This window comes from Taudactylus pleione, unplaced genomic scaffold, assembly GCF_031769625.1.
Source record: "Taudactylus pleione unplaced genomic scaffold, aTauple2 ptg000085l, whole genome shotgun sequence".
NCBI classification, from domain to species: domain Eukaryota; kingdom Metazoa; phylum Chordata; class Amphibia; order Anura; family Myobatrachidae; genus Taudactylus; species Taudactylus pleione.
This window is the reverse complement of record NW_028284487.1, coordinates 10,808,779-10,825,892: the sequence shown is the minus strand read 5'-3', so window position 1 is coordinate 10,825,892 and position 17,114 is coordinate 10,808,779. Positions and strand designations below refer to the sequence as shown.

General features: G+C 35.9%; 1 non-coding gene across 1 annotated transcript; it reads right to left on the bottom strand.

Moving 5' to 3' along the window:
• Nucleotides 1-16,228: 16,228 nt before the first annotated feature.
• TRNAI-AAU (transfer RNA isoleucine (anticodon AAU)) lies at nt 16,229-16,302 on the bottom strand. Its single transcript has one exon. It is a non-coding gene; the product is annotated as a tRNA-Ile (tRNA).
• Nucleotides 16,303-17,114: the final 812 nt, after the last annotated feature.

Genomic DNA, 17,114 nt, shown 5'->3' with positions numbered 1-17,114 from the left:
TAAAGGTCTGTACTTCTTCTCTTCTTAAAACTTAGTCCCCCATAGTAGATTCAATCACCAAATAAATGTCCTGATTGATTAATTTGCCTTAGCATTTCTTAGATTTGCCATATTGCTATATTTGAGAAAAAGTTTTCTATGTATGCCATATAGAGAAATGCTTCATCTGCCAAAGGATGACATTTTTCTTTATTCCTAACATGGATTTAAAAATTCTCTGTTTTGTATGTGTCTATGATGTTCTCTAGCAAGTTTCAAGGGCTGCTTACTGTAGCCAATGCATTCATCACACACTTCATGCACTTTGCCGCTGGATAAAATCCATTCTTGGCATTTCTTGTAGGACAACAAGAAAAAGCACATTGCCCGTATGGGGATCGAACACATGACCTTGGCGTTATTAGCACCACACTCTAACCAACTGAGCTAACCAGCCAAACATAAAAGCATCAGCAAACACAAAAATGCCAAATGTACCTAAAACAGGAGAACATTCAGTATTTCAAAGAGCAGCAATATTGAGTAGAGGAAGACTCTCAAACAATGGGTTCCATGGTGTAATGGTGAGCGCTTTGGACTTTGAATCCAGTAATCTGATTTCAAATCTTGGTGGGACCTAACTTTGTTCAATTTCCTTATAGTTGAATTTTAGGATAGCTTATCTATTTTTAAACTTTGTATAAATCCCATCATCTTCAGTGGTTTCTTTACTCCAAACTAATTTTGAAGCTGTTTCAAATCAGTTTTCAACTGGAGAGATGTTTGTCAAACATTTGAAAATAGGAAAAGTTGCAATAAGAATGCAGTGATCCATCACTTGTGCTATGGTTTTAAGATATTCTGGTTTTAAGAATTTTCTTCTTCAGTGTGCACTAATGAGAGTAAAGGTCTGTTCTTCTTCTCTTCTTAAAACTTAGTCCCCCATAGTAGATTCAATCACCAAATAAATGTCCTGATTGATTAATTTGCCTTAGCATTTCTTAGATTTGCCATATTGCTATATTTGAGAAAAAGTTTTCTATGTATGCCATATAGAGAAATGCTGCATCAGCCAAAGGATGACATTTTTGTTTATTCCTAACATGGATTTAAAAATTCTCTGTTTTGTATGTGTCTATGATGTTCTCTAGCAAGTTTCAAGGGCTGCTAACTGTAGCCAATGCATTCATCCCACACTTCATGCACTTTGCCGCTGGATAAAATCCCTTCTTGGCATTTCTTGTAGGACAACAAGAAAAAGCACATGGCCCGTATGGGGATCGAACACATGACCTTGGCTTTATTAGCACCACGCTCTAACAAACTGAGCTAACCGGCCAAACATAAAAGCATCAGCAAACACAAAAATGCCAAATGTACCTAAAACAGGAGAACATTCAGTATTTCAAAGATCAGCAATATTGAGTAGAGGAAGACTCTCGAACAATGGGTTCCATGGTGTAATGGTGAGCACTTTGGACTTTGAATCCAGTAATCTGATTTCAAATCTTGGTGGGACCTAACTTTGTTCAATTTCCTTAAAGTTGAATTTTAGGATAGCTTATCTATATTTAAACTTTGTATAAATCCCATCATCTTCAGTGGTTTCTTTACACCAAACTAATTTTGAAACTGTTTCAAATCAGTTTTCAACTGGAGAGATGTTTGTCAAACATTTGGAAATAGGAAAAGTTGCAATAAGAATGCAGTGATCCATCACTTGTGCTATGGTTTTAAGATATTCTGGTTTTAAGAATTTTCTTCTTCAGTGTGCACTAATGAGAGTAAAGGTCTGTTCTTCTTCTCTTCTTAAAACTTAGTCCCCCATAGTAGATTCAATCACCAAATAAATGTCCTGATTGATTAATTTGCCTTAGCATTTCTTAGATTTGCCATATTGCTATATTTGAGAAAAAGTTTTCTATGTATGCCATATAGAGAAATGCTTCATCTGCCAAAGGATGACATTTTTCTTTATTCCTAACATGGATTTAAAAATTCTCTGTTTTGTATGTGTCTATGATGTTCTCTAGCAAGTTTCAAGGGCTGCTTACTGTAGCCAATGCATTCATCACACACTTCATGCACTTTGCCGCTGGATAAAATCCATTCTTGGCATTTCTTGTAGGACAACAAGAAAAAGCACATTGCCCGTATGGGGATCGAACACATGACCTTGGCGTTATTAGCACCATGCTCTAACCAACTGAGCTAACCAGCCAAACATAAAAGCATCAGCAAACACAAAAATGCCAAATGTACCTAAAACAGGAGAACATTCAGTATTTCAAAGAGCAGCAATATTGAGTAGAGGAAGACTCTCAAACAATGGGTTCCATGGTGTAATGGTGAGCGCTTTGGACTTTGAATCCAGTAATCTGATTTCAAATCTTGGTGGGACCTAACTTTGTTCAATTTCCTTATAGTTGAATTTTAGGATAGCTTATCTATATTTAAACTTTGTATAAATCCCATCATCTTCAGTGGTTTCTTTACTCCAAACTAATTTTGAAACTGTTTCAAATCAGTTTTCAACTGGAGAGATGTTTGTCAAACATTTGAAAATAGGAAAACTTGCAATAAGAGTGCAGTGATCCATCACTTGTGCTATGGTTTTAAGATATTCTGGTTTTAAGAATTTTCTTCTTCAGTGTGCACTAATGAGAGTAAAGGTCTGTTCTTCTTCTCTTCTCAAAACTTAGTCCCCCATAGTAGATTCAATCACCAAATAAATGTCCTGATTGATTAATTTGCCTTAGCATTTCTTAGATTTGCCATATTGCTATATTTGAGAAAAAGTTTTCTATGTATGCCATATAGAGAAATGCTGCATCAGCCAAAGGATGACATTTTTGTTTATTCCTAACATGGATTTAAAAATTCTCTGTTTTGTATGTGTCTATGATGTTCTCTAGCAAGTTTCAAGGGCTGCTTACTGTAGCCAATGCATTCATCCCACACTTCATGCACTTTGCCGCTGGATAAAATCCCTTCTTGGCATTTCTTGTAGGACAACAAGAAAAAGCACATTGCCCGTATGGGGATCGAACCCATGACCTTGGCGGTATTAGCACCACGCTCTAACCAACTGAACTAACCGGCCAAACATAAAAGCATCAGCAAACACAAAAATGCCAAATGTACCTAAAACAGGAGAACATTCAGTATTTCAAAGATCAGCAATATTGAGTAGAGGAAGACTCTCTAATAATGGGTTCCATGGTGTAATGGTGAGCACTATGGACTTTGAATCCAGTAATCTGATTTCAAATCTTGGAGGGACCTAACTTTGTTCAATTTCCTTAAAGTTGAATTTTAGGATAGCTTATCTATTTTTAAACTTTGTATAAATCCCATCATCTTCAGTGGTTTCTTTACTCCAAACTAATTTTGAAGCTGTTTCAAATCAGTTTTCAACTGGAGAGATGTTTGTCAAACATTTGAAAATAGGAAAAGTTGCAATAAGAATGCAGTGATCCATCACTTGTGCTATGGTTTTAAGATATTCTGGTTTTAAGAATTTTCTTCTTCAGTGTGCACTAATGAGAGTAAAGGTCTGTTCTTCTTCTCTTCTTAAAACTTAGTCCCCCATAGTAGATTCAATCACCAAATAAATGTCCTGATTGATTAATTTGCCTTAGCATTTCTTAGATTTGCCATATTGCTATATTTGAGAAAAAGTTTTCTATGTATGCCATATAGAGAAATGCTGCATCAGCCAAAGGATGACATTTTTGTTTATTCCTAACATGGATTTAAAAATTCTCTGTTTTGTATGTGTCTATGATGTTCTCTAGCAAGTTTCAAGGGCTGCTAACTGTAGCCAATGCATTCATCCCACACTTCATGCACTTTGCCGCTGGATAAAATCCCTTCTTGGCATTTCTTGTAGGACAACAAGAAAAAGCACATGGCCCGTATGGGGATCGAACACATGACCTTGGCATTATTAGCACCACGCTCTAACCAACTGAGCTAACCGGCCAAACATAAAGGCATCAGCAAACACAAAAATGCCAAATGTACCTAAAACAGGAGAACATTCAGTATTTCAAAGATCAGCAATATTGAGTAGAGGAAGACTCTCGAACAATGGGTTCGATGGTGTAATGGTGAGCACTTTGGACTTTGAATCCAGTAATCTGATTTCAAATCTTGGTGGGACCTAACTTTGTTCAATTTCCTTAAAGTTGAATTTTAGGATAGCTTATCTATATTTAAACTTTGTATAAATCCCATCATCTTCAGTGGTTTCTTTACACCAAACTAATTTTGAAACTGTTTCAAATCAGTTTTCAACTGGAGAGATGTTTGTCAAACATTTGGAAATAGGAAAAGTTGCAATAAGAATGCAGTGATCCATCACTTGTGCTATGGTTTTAAGATATTCTGGTTTTAAGAATTTTCTTCTTCAGTGTGCACTAATGAGAGTAAAGGTCTGTTCTTCTTCTCTTCTTAAAACTTAGTCCCCCATAGTAGATTCAATCACCAAATAAATGTCCTGATTGATTAATTTGCCTTAGCATTTCTTAGATTTGCCATATTGCTATATTTGAGAAAAAGTTTTCTATGTATGCCATATAGAGAAATGCTTCATCTGCCAAAGGATGACATTTTTCTTTATTCCTAACATGGATTTAAAAATTCTCTGTTTTGTATGTGTCTATGATGTTCTCTAGCAAGTTTCAAGGGCTGCTTACTGTAGCCAATGCATTCATCACACACTTCATGCACTTTGCCGCTGGATAAAATCCATTCTTGGCATTTCTTGTAGGACAACAAGAAAAAGCACATTGCCCGTATGGGGATCGAACACATGACCTTGGCGTTATTAGCACCATGCTCTAACCAACTGAGCTAACCAGCCAAACATAAAAGCATCAGCAAACACAAAAATGCCAAATGTACCTAAAACAGGAGAACATTCAGTATTTCAAAGAGCAGCAATATTGAGTAGAGGAAGACTCTCAAACAATGGGTTCCATGGTGTAATGGTGAGCGCTTTGGACTTTGAATCCAGTAATCTGATTTCAAATCTTGGTGGGACCTAACTTTGTTCAATTTCCTTATAGTTGAATTTTAGGATAGCTTATCTATATTTAAACTTTGTATAAATCCCATCATCTTCAGTGGTTTCTTTACTCCAAACTAATTTTGAAACTGTTTCAAATCAGTTTTCAACTGGAGAGATGTTTGTCAAACATTTGAAAATAGGAAAACTTGCAATAAGAGTGCAGTGATCCATCACTTGTGCTATGGTTTTAAGATATTCTGGTTTTAAGAATTTTCTTCTTCAGTGTGCACTAATGAGAGTAAAGGTCTGTTCTTCTTCTCTTCTCAAAACTTAGTCCCCCATAGTAGATTCAATCACCAAATAAATGTCCTGATTGATTAATTTGCCTTAGCATTTCTTAGATTTGCCATATTGCTATATTTGAGAAAAAGTTTTCTATGTATGCCATATAGAGAAATGCTGCATCAGCCAAAGGATGACATTTTTGTTTATTCCTAACATGGATTTAAAAATTCTCTGTTTTGTATGTGTCTATGATGTTCTCTAGCAAGTTTCAAGGGCTGCTTACTGTAGCCAATGCATTCATCCCACACTTCATGCACTTTGCCGCTGGATAAAATCCCTTCTTGGCATTTCTTGTAGGACAACAAGAAAAAGCACATTGCCCGTATGGGGATCGAACCCATGACCTTGGCGGTATTAGCACCACGCTCTAACCAACTGAACTAACCGGCCAAACATAAAAGCATCAGCAAACACAAAAATGCCAAATGTACCTAAAACAGGAGAACATTCAGTATTTCAAAGATCAGCAATATTGAGTAGAGGAAGACTCTCTAATAATGGGTTCCATGGTGTAATGGTGAGCACTATGGACTTTGAATCCAGTAATCTGATTTCAAATCTTGGAGGGACCTAACTTTGTTCAATTTCCTTAAAGTTGAATTTTAGGATAGCTTATCTATTTTTAAACTTTGTATAAATCCCATCATCTTCAGTGGTTTCTTTACTCCAAACTAATTTTGAAGCTGTTTCAAATCAGTTTTCAACTGGAGAGATGTTTGTCAAACATTTGAAAATAGGAAAAGTTGCAATAAGAATGCAGTGATCCATCACTTGTGCTATGGTTTTAAGATATTCTGGTTTTAAGAATTTTCTTCTTCAGTGTGCACTAATGAGAGTAAAGGTCTGTTCTTCTTCTCTTCTTAAAACTTAGTCCCCCATAGTAGATTCAATCACCAAATAAATGTCCTGATTGATTAATTTGCCTTAGCATTTCTTAGATTTGCCATATTGCTATATTTGAGAAAAAGTTTTCTATGTATGCCATATAGAGAAATGCTGCATCAGCCAAAGGATGACATTTTTGTTTATTCCTAACATGGATTTAAAAATTCTCTGTTTTGTATGTGTCTATGATGTTCTCTAGCAAGTTTCAAGGGCTGCTAACTGTAGCCAATGCATTCATCCCACACTTCATGCACTTTGCCGCTGGATAAAATCCCTTCTTGGCATTTCTTGTAGGACAACAAGAAAAAGCACATGGCCCGTATGGGGATCGAACACATGACCTTGGCTTTATTAGCACCACGCTCTAACAAACTGAGCTAACCGGCCAAACATAAAAGCATCAGCAAACACAAAAATGCCAAATGTACCTAAAACAGGAGAACATTCAGTATTTCAAAGATCAGCAATATTGAGTAGAGGAAGACTCTCGAACAATGGGTTCCATGGTGTAATGGTGAGCACTTTGGACTTTGAATCCAGTAATCTGATTTCAAATCTTGGTGGGACCTAACTTTGTTCAATTTCCTTAAAGTTGAATTTTAGGATAGCTTATCTATATTTAAACTTTGTATAAATCCCATCATCTTCAGTGGTTTCTTTACACCAAACTAATTTTGAAACTGTTTCAAATCAGTTTTCAACTGGAGAGATGTTTGTCAAACATTTGGAAATAGGAAAAGTTGCAATAAGAATGCAGTGATCCATCACTTGTGCTATGGTTTTAAGATATTCTGGTTTTAAGAATTTTCTTCTTCAGTGTGCACTAATGAGAGTAAAGGTCTGTTCTTCTTCTCTTCTTAAAACTTAGTCCCCCATAGTAGATTCAATCACCAAATAAATGTCCTGATTGATTAATTTGCCTTAGCATTTCTTAGATTTGCCATATTGCTATATTTGAGAAAAAGTTTTCTATGTATGCCATATAGAGAAATGCTTCATCTGCCAAAGGATGACATTTTTCTTTATTCCTAACATGGATTTAAAAATTCTCTGTTTTGTATGTGTCTATGATGTTCTCTAGCAAGTTTCAAGGGCTGCTTACTGTAGCCAATGCATTCATCACACACTTCATGCACTTTGCCGCTGGATAAAATCCATTCTTGGCATTTCTTGTAGGACAACAAGAAAAAGCACATTGCCCGTATGGGGATCGAACACATGACCTTGGCGTTATTAGCACCATGCTCTAACCAACTGAGCTAACCAGCCAAACATAAAAGCATCAGCAAACACAAAAATGCCAAATGTACCTAAAACAGGAGAACATTCAGTATTTCAAAGAGCAGCATTTTTGAGTAGAGGAAGACTCTCAAACAATGGGTTCCATGGTGTAATGGTGAGCGCTTTGGACTTTGAATCCAGTAATCTGATTTCAAATCTTGGTGGGACCTAACTTTGTTCAATTTCCTTATAGTTGAATTTTAGGATAGCTTATCTATATTTAAACTTTGTATAAATCCCATCATCTTCAGTGGTTTCTTTACTCCAAACTAATTTTGAAACTGTTTCAAATCAGTTTTCAACTGGAGAGATGTTTGTCAAACATTTGAAAATAGGAAAACTTGCAATAAGAGTGCAGTGATCCATCACTTGTGCTATGGTTTTAAGATATTCTGGTTTTAAGAATTTTCTTCTTCAGTGTGCACTAATGAGAGTAAAGGTCTGTTCTTCTTCTCTTCTCAAAACTTAGTCCCCCATAGTAGATTCAATCACCAAATAAATGTCCTGATTGATTAATTTGCCTTAGCATTTCTTAGATTTGCCATATTGCTATATTTGAGAAAAAGTTTTCTATGTATGCCATATAGAGAAATGCTGCATCAGCCAAAGGATGACATTTTTGTTTATTCCTAACATGGATTTAAAAATTCTCTGTTTTGTATGTGTCTATGATGTTCTCTAGCAAGTTTCAAGGGCTGCTTACTGTAGCCAATGCATTCATCCCACACTTCATGCACTTTGCCGCTGGATAAAATCCCTTCTTGGCATTTCTTGTAGGACAACAAGAAAAAGCACATATGGGGATCGAACCCATGACCTTGGCGGTATTAGCACCACGCTCTAACCAACTGAACTAACCGGCCAAACATAAAAGCATCAGCAAACACAAAAATGCCAAATGTACCTAAAACAGGAGAACATTCAGTATTTCAAAGATCAGCAATATTGAGTAGAGGAAGACTCTCTAATAATGGGTTCCATGGTGTAATGGTGAGCACTATGGACTTTGAATCCAGTAATCTGATTTCAAATCTTGGAGGGACCTAACTTTGTTCAATTTCCTTAAAGTTGAATTTTAGGATAGCTTATCTATTTTTAAACTTTGTATAAATCCCATCATCTTCAGTGGTTTCTTTACTCCAAACTAATTTTGAAGCTGTTTCAAATCAGTTTTCAACTGGAGAGATGTTTGTCAAACATTTGAAAATAGGAAAAGTTGCAATAAGAATGCAGTGATCCATCACTTGTGCTATGGTTTTAAGATATTCTGGTTTTAAGAATTTTCTTCTTCAGTGTGCACTAATGAGAGTAAAGGTCTGTTCTTCTTCTCTTCTTAAAACTTAGTCCCCCATAGTAGATTCAATCACCAAATAAATGTCCTGATTGATTAATTTGCCTTAGCATTTCTTAGATTTGCCATATTGCTATATTTGAGAAAAAGTTTTCTATGTATGCCATATAGAGAAATGCTGCATCAGCCAAAGGATGACATTTTTGTTTATTCCTAACATGGATTTAAAAATTCTCTGTTTTGTATGTGTCTATGATGTTCTCTAGCAAGTTTCAAGGGCTGCTAACTGTAGCCAATGCATTCATCCCACACTTCATGCACTTTGCCGCTGGATAAAATCCCTTCTTGGCATTTCTTGTAGGACAACAAGAAAAAGCACATGGCCCGTATGGGGATCGAACACATGACCTTGGCTTTATTAGCACCACGCTCTAACAAACTGAGCTAACCGGCCAAACATAAAAGCATCAGCAAACACAAAAATGCCAAATGTACCTAAAACAGGAGAACATTCAGTATTTCAAAGATCAGCAATATTGAGTAGAGGAAGACTCTCGAACAATGGGTTCCATGGTGTAATGGTGAGCACTTTGGACTTTGAATCCAGTAATCTGATTTCAAATCTTGGTGGGACCTAACTTTGTTCAATTTCCTTAAAGTTGAATTTTAGGATAGCTTATCTATATTTAAACTTTGTATAAATCCCATCATCTTCAGTGGTTTCTTTACACCAAACTAATTTTGAAACTGTTTCAAATCAGTTTTCAACTGGAGAGATGTTTGTCAAACATTTGGAAATAGGAAAAGTTGCAATAAGAATGCAGTGATCCATCACTTGTGCTATGGTTTTAAGATATTCTGGTTTTAAGAATTTTCTTCTTCAGTGTGCACTAATGAGAGTAAAGGTCTGTTCTTCTTCTCTTCTTAAAACTTAGTCCCCCATAGTAGATTCAATCACCAAATAAATGTCCTGATTGATTAATTTGCCTTAGCATTTCTTAGATTTGCCATATTGCTATATTTGAGAAAAAGTTTTCTATGTATGCCATATAGAGAAATGCTTCATCTGCCAAAGGATGACATTTTTCTTTATTCCTAACATGGATTTAAAAATTCTCTGTTTTGTATGTGTCTATGATGTTCTCTAGCAAGTTTCAAGGGCTGCTTACTGTAGCCAATGCATTCATCACACACTTCATGCACTTTGCCGCTGGATAAAATCCATTCTTGGCATTTCTTGTAGGACAACAAGAAAAAGCACATTGCCCGTATGGGGATCGAACACATGACCTTGGCGTTATTAGCACCATGCTCTAACCAACTGAGCTAACCAGCCAAACATAAAAGCATCAGCAAACACAAAAATGCCAAATGTACCTAAAACAGGAGAACATTCAGTATTTCAAAGAGCAGCAATATTGAGTAGAGGAAGACTCTCAAACAATGGGTTCCATGGTGTAATGGTGAGCGCTTTGGACTTTGAATCCAGTAATCTGATTTCAAATCTTGGTGGGACCTAACTTTGTTCAATTTCCTTATAGTTGAATTTTAGGATAGCTTATCTATATTTAAACTTTGTATAAATCCCATCATCTTCAGTGGTTTCTTTACTCCAAACTAATTTTGAAACTGTTTCAAATCAGTTTTCAACTGGAGAGATGTTTGTCAAACATTTGAAAATAGGAAAACTTGCAATAAGAGTGCAGTGATCCATCACTTGTGCTATGGTTTTAAGATATTCTGGTTTTAAGAATTTTCTTCTTCAGTGTGCACTAATGAGAGTAAAGGTCTGTTCTTCTTCTCTTCTCAAAACTTAGTCCCCCATAGTAGATTCAATCACCAAATAAATGTCCTGATTGATTAATTTGCCTTAGCATTTCTTAGATTTGCCATATTGCTATATTTGAGAAAAAGTTTTCTATGTATGCCATATAGAGAAATGCTGCATCAGCCAAAGGATGACATTTTTGTTTATTCCTAACATGGATTTAAAAATTCTCTGTTTTGTATGTGTCTATGATGTTCTCTAGCAAGTTTCAAGGGCTGCTTACTGTAGCCAATGCATTCATCCCACACTTCATGCACTTTGCCGCTGGATAAAATCCCTTCTTGGCATTTCTTGTAGGACAACAAGAAAAAGCACATTGCCCGTATGGGGATCGAACCCATGACCTTGGCGGTATTAGCACCACGCTCTAACCAACTGAACTAACCGGCCAAACATAAAAGCATCAGCAAACACAAAAATGCCAAATGTACCTAAAACAGGAGAACATTCAGTATTTCAAAGATCAGCAATATTGAGTAGAGGAAGACTCTCTAATAATGGGTTCCATGGTGTAATGGTGAGCACTATGGACTTTGAATCCAGTAATCTGATTTCAAATCTTGGAGGGACCTAACTTTGTTCAATTTCCTTAAAGTTGAATTTTAGGATAGCTTATCTATTTTTAAACTTTGTATAAATCCCATCATCTTCAGTGGTTTCTTTACTCCAAACTAATTTTGAAGCTGTTTCAAATCAGTTTTCAACTGGAGAGATGTTTGTCAAACATTTGAAAATAGGAAAAGTTGCAATAAGAATGCAGTGATCCATCACTTGTGCTATGGTTTTAAGATATTCTGGTTTTAAGAATTTTCTTCTTCAGTGTGCACTAATGAGAGTAAAGGTCTGTTCTTCTTCTCTTCTTAAAACTTAGTCCCCCATAGTAGATTCAATCACCAAATAAATGTCCTGATTGATTAATTTGCCTTAGCATTTCTTAGATTTGCCATATTGCTATATTTGAGAAAAAGTTTTCTATGTATGCCATATAGAGAAATGCTGCATCAGCCAAAGGATGACATTTTTGTTTATTCCTAACATGGATTTAAAAATTCTCTGTTTTGTATGTGTCTATGATGTTCTCTAGCAAGTTTCAAGGGCTGCTAACTGTAGCCAATGCATTCATCCCACACTTCATGCACTTTGCCGCTGGATAAAATCCCTTCTTGGCATTTCTTGTAGGACAACAAGAAAAAGCACATGGCCCGTATGGGGATCGAACACATGACCTTGGCTTTATTAGCACCACGCTCTAACAAACTGAGCTAACCGGCCAAACATAAAAGCATCAGCAAACACAAAAATGCCAAATGTACCTAAAACAGGAGAACATTCAGTATTTCAAAGATCAGCAATATTGAGTAGAGGAAGACTCTCGAACAATGGGTTCCATGGTGTAATGGTGAGCACTTTGGACTTTGAATCCAGTAATCTGATTTCAAATCTTGGTGGGACCTAACTTTGTTCAATTTCCTTAAAGTTGAATTTTAGGATAGCTTATCTATATTTAAACTTTGTATAAATCCCATCATCTTCAGTGGTTTCTTTACACCAAACTAATTTTGAAACTGTTTCAAATCAGTTTTCAACTGGAGAGATGTTTGTCAAACATTTGGAAATAGGAAAAGTTGCAATAAGAATGCAGTGATCCATCACTTGTGCTATGGTTTTAAGATATTCTGGTTTTAAGAATTTTCTTCTTCAGTGTGCACTAATGAGAGTAAAGGTCTGTTCTTCTTCTCTTCTTAAAACTTAGTCCCCCATAGTAGATTCAATCACCAAATAAATGTCCTGATTGATTAATTTGCCTTAGCATTTCTTAGATTTGCCATATTGCTATATTTGAGAAAAAGTTTTCTATGTATGCCATATAGAGAAATGCTTCATCTGCCAAAGGATGACATTTTTCTTTATTCCTAACATGGATTTAAAAATTCTCTGTTTTGTATGTGTCTATGATGTTCTCTAGCAAGTTTCAAGGGCTGCTTACTGTAGCCAATGCATTCATCACACACTTCATGCACTTTGCCGCTGGATAAAATCCATTCTTGGCATTTCTTGTAGGACAACAAGAAAAAGCACATTGCCCGTATGGGGATCGAACACATGACCTTGGCGTTATTAGCACCATGCTCTAACCAACTGAGCTAACCAGCCAAACATAAAAGCATCAGCAAACACAAAAATGCCAAATGTACCTAAAACAGGAGAACATTCAGTATTTCAAAGAGCAGCAATATTGAGTAGAGGAAGACTCTCAAACAATGGGTTCCATGGTGTAATGGTGAGCGCTTTGGACTTTGAATCCAATAATCTGATTTCAAATCTTGGTGGGACCTAACTTTGTTCAATTTCCTTATAGTTGAATTTTAGGATAGCTTATCTATATTTAAACTTTGTATAAATCCCATCATCTTCAGTGGTTTCTTTACTCCAAACTAATTTTGAAACTGTTTCAAATCAGTTTTCAACTGGAGAGATGTTTGTCAAACATTTGAAAATAGGAAAACTTGCAATAAGAGTGCAGTGATCCATCACTTGTGCTATGGTTTTAAGATATTCTGGTTTTAAGAATTTTCTTCTTCAGTGTGCACTAATGAGAGTAAAGGTCTGTTCTTCTTCTCTTCTCAAAACTTAGTCCCCCATAGTAGATTCAATCACCAAATAAATGTCCTGATTGATTAATTTGCCTTAGCATTTCTTAGATTTGCCATATTGCTATATTTGAGAAAAAGTTTTCTATGTATGCCATATAGAGAAATGCTGCATCAGCCAAAGGATGACATTTTTGTTTATTCCTAACATGGATTTAAAAATTCTCTGTTTTGTATGTGTCTATGATGTTCTCTAGCAAGTTTCAAGGGCTGCTTACTGTAGCCAATGCATTCATCCCACACTTCATGCACTTTGCCGCTGGATAAAATCCCTTCTTGGCATTTCTTGTAGGACAACAAGAAAAAGCACATTGCCCGTATGGGGATCGAACCCATGACCTTGGCGGTATTAGCACCACGCTCTAACCAACTGAACTAACCGGCCAAACATAAAAGCATCAGCAAACACAAAAATGCCAAATGTACCTAAAACAGGAGAACATTCAGTATTTCAAAGATCAGCAATATTGAGTAGAGGAAGACTCTCTAATAATGGGTTCCATGGTGTAATGGTGAGCACTATGGACTTTGAATCCAGTAATCTGATTTCAAATCTTGGAGGGACCTAACTTTGTTCAATTTCCTTAAAGTTGAATTTTAGGATAGCTTATCTATTTTTAAACTTTGTATAAATCCCATCATCTTCAGTGGTTTCTTTACTCCAAACTAATTTTGAAGCTGTTTCAAATCAGTTTTCAACTGGAGAGATGTTTGTCAAACATTTGAAAATAGGAAAAGTTGCAATAAGAATGCAGTGATCCATCACTTGTGCTATGGTTTTAAGATATTCTGGTTTTAAGAATTTTCTTCTTCAGTGTGCACTAATGAGAGTAAAGGTCTGTTCTTCTTCTCTTCTTAAAACTTAGTCCCCCATAGTAGATTCAATCACCAAATAAATGTCCTGATTGATTAATTTGCCTTAGCATTTCTAAGATTTGCCATATTGCTATATTTGAGAAAAAGTTTTCTATGTATGCCATATAGAGAAATGCTGCATCAGCCAAAGGATGACATTTTTGTTTATTCCTAACATGGATTTAAAAATTCTCTGTTTTGTATGTGTCTATGATGTTCTCTAGCAAGTTTCAAGGGCTGCTAACTGTAGCCAATGCATTCATTCCACACTTCATGCACTTTGCCGCTGGATAAAATCCCTTCTTGGCATTTCTTGTAGGACAACAAGAAAAAGCACATGGCCCGTATGGGGATCAAACACATGACCTTGGCTTTATTAGCACCACGCTCTAACAAACTGAGCTAACCGGCCAAACATAAAAGCATCAGCAAACTCAAAAATGCCAAATGTACCTAAAACAGGAGAACATTCAGTATTTCAAAGATCAGCAATATTGAGTAGAGGAAGACTCTCTAATAATGGGTTCCATGGTGTAATGGTGAGCACTTTGAACTTTGAATCCAGTAATCTGATTTCAAATCTTGGTGGGACCTAACTTTGTTCAATTTCCTTAAAGTTGAATTTTAGGATAGCTTATCTATATTTAAACTTTGTATAAATCCCATCATCTTCAGTCGTTTCTTTACTCCAAACTGATTTTGAAACTGTTTCAAATCAGTTTTCAACTGGAGAGATGTTTGTCAAACATTTGGAAATAGGAAAAGGCAATAAGAATGCAGTGATCCATCACTTGTGCTATGGTTTTAAGATATTCTGGTTTTAAGAATTTTCTTCTTCAGTGTGCACTAATGAGAGTAAAGGTCTGTTCTTCTTCTCTTCTTAAAACTTAGTCCCCCATAGTAGATTCAATCACCAAATAAATGTCCTGATTGATTAATTTGCCTTAGCATTTCTTAGATTTGCCATATTGCTATATTTGAGAAAAAGTTTTCTATGTATGCCATATAGAGAAATGCTGCATCAGCCAAAGGATGACATTTTTGTTTATTCCTAACATGGATTTAAAAATTCTCTGTTTTGTATGTGTCTATGATGTTCTCTAGCAAGTTTCAAGGGCTGCTAACTGTAGCCAATGCATTCATCCCAGACTTCATGCACTTTGCCGCTGGATAAAATCCCTTCTTGGCATTTCTTGTAGGACAACAAGAAAAAGCACATGGACCATATGGGGATCGAACAAATGACCTTGGCGTTATTAGCACCACACTCTAACCAACTGAGCTAACCGGCCAACATAAAAGCATCAGCAAACACAAAAATGCCAAATGTACCTAAAACAGGAGAACATTCAGTATTTCAAAGATCAGCAATATTGAGTAGAGGAAGACTCTCGAACAGTGGGTTCCATGGTGTAATGGTGAGCACTTTGGACTTTGAATCCAGTAATCTGATTTCAAATCTTGGTGGGACCTAACTTTGTTCAATTAACTTAAAGTTGAATTTTAGGATAGCTTATCTATATTTAAACTTTGTATAAATCCCATCATCTTCAGTGGTTTCTTTACTCCAAACTAATTTTGAAACTGTTTCAAATCAGTTTTCAACTGGAGAGATGTTTGTCAAACATTTGAAAATAGGAAAAGTTGCAATAAGAATGCAGTGATCCATCACTTGTGCTATGGTTTTAAGATATTCTGGTTTTAATAATTTTCTTCTTCAGTGTGCACTAATGAGAGTAAAGGTCTGTTCTTCTTCTCTTCTTAAAACTTAGTCCCCCATAGTAGATTCAATCACCAAATAAATGTCCTGATTGATTAATTTGCCTTAGCATTTCTTAGATTTGCCATATTGCTATATTTGAGAAAAAGTTTTCTATGTATGCCATATAGAGAAATGCTGCATCAGCCAAAGGATGACATTTTTGTTTATTCCTAACATGGATTTAAAAATTCTCTGTTTTGTATGTGTTTATGATGTTCTCTAGCAAGTTTCAAGGGCTGCTAACTGTAGCCAATGCATTCATCCCAGACTTCATGCACTTTGCCGCTGGATAAAATCCCTTCTTGGCATTTCTTGTAGGACAACAAGAAAAAGCACAAGGCCCATATGGGGATCGAACCCATGAAATTGGCGTTATTAGCACCACGCTCTAACCAACTGAGCTAACCGGCCAAACATAAAAGCATCAGCAAACACAAAAATGCCAAATGTACCTAAAACAGGAGAACATTCAGTATTTCAAAGATCAGCAATATTGAGTAGAGGAAGATTCTCTAATAATGGGTTCCATGGTGTAATTGTAAGCACTTTGGACTTTGAATCCAGTAATCTGATTTCAAATCTTGGTGGGAACTAACTTTGTTCAATTTCCTTAAAGTTGAATTTTAGGATAGCTTATCTATATTTAAACTTTGTATAAATCCCATCATCTTCAGTGGTTTCTTTACTCCAAACTAATTTTGAAGCTGTTTCAAGTCAGTTTTCAACTGGAGAGATGTTTGTCAAACATTTGGAAATAGGAAAAGTTGCAATAAGAATGCAGTGATCCATCACTTGTGCTATGGTTTTAAGATATTCTGGTTTTAAGAATTTTCTTCTTCAGTGTGCACTAATGAGAGTAAAGGTCTGTTCTTCTTCTCTTCTTAAAACTTAGTCCCCCATAGTAGATTCAATCACCAAATAAATGTCCTGATTGATTAATTTGCCTTAGCATTTCTTAGATTTGCCATATTGCTATATTTGAGAAAAAGTTTTCTATGTATGCCATATAGAGAAATGCTGCATCAGCCAAAGGATGACATTTTTGTTTATTCCTAACATGGATTTAAAAATTCTCTGTTTTGTATGTGTCTATGATGTTCTCTAGCAAGTTTCAAGGGCTGCTAACTGTAGCCAATGCATTCATCCCAGACTTCATGCACTTTGCCGCTGGATAAAATCCCTTCTTGGCATTTCTTGTAGGACAACAAGAAAAAGCACATGGC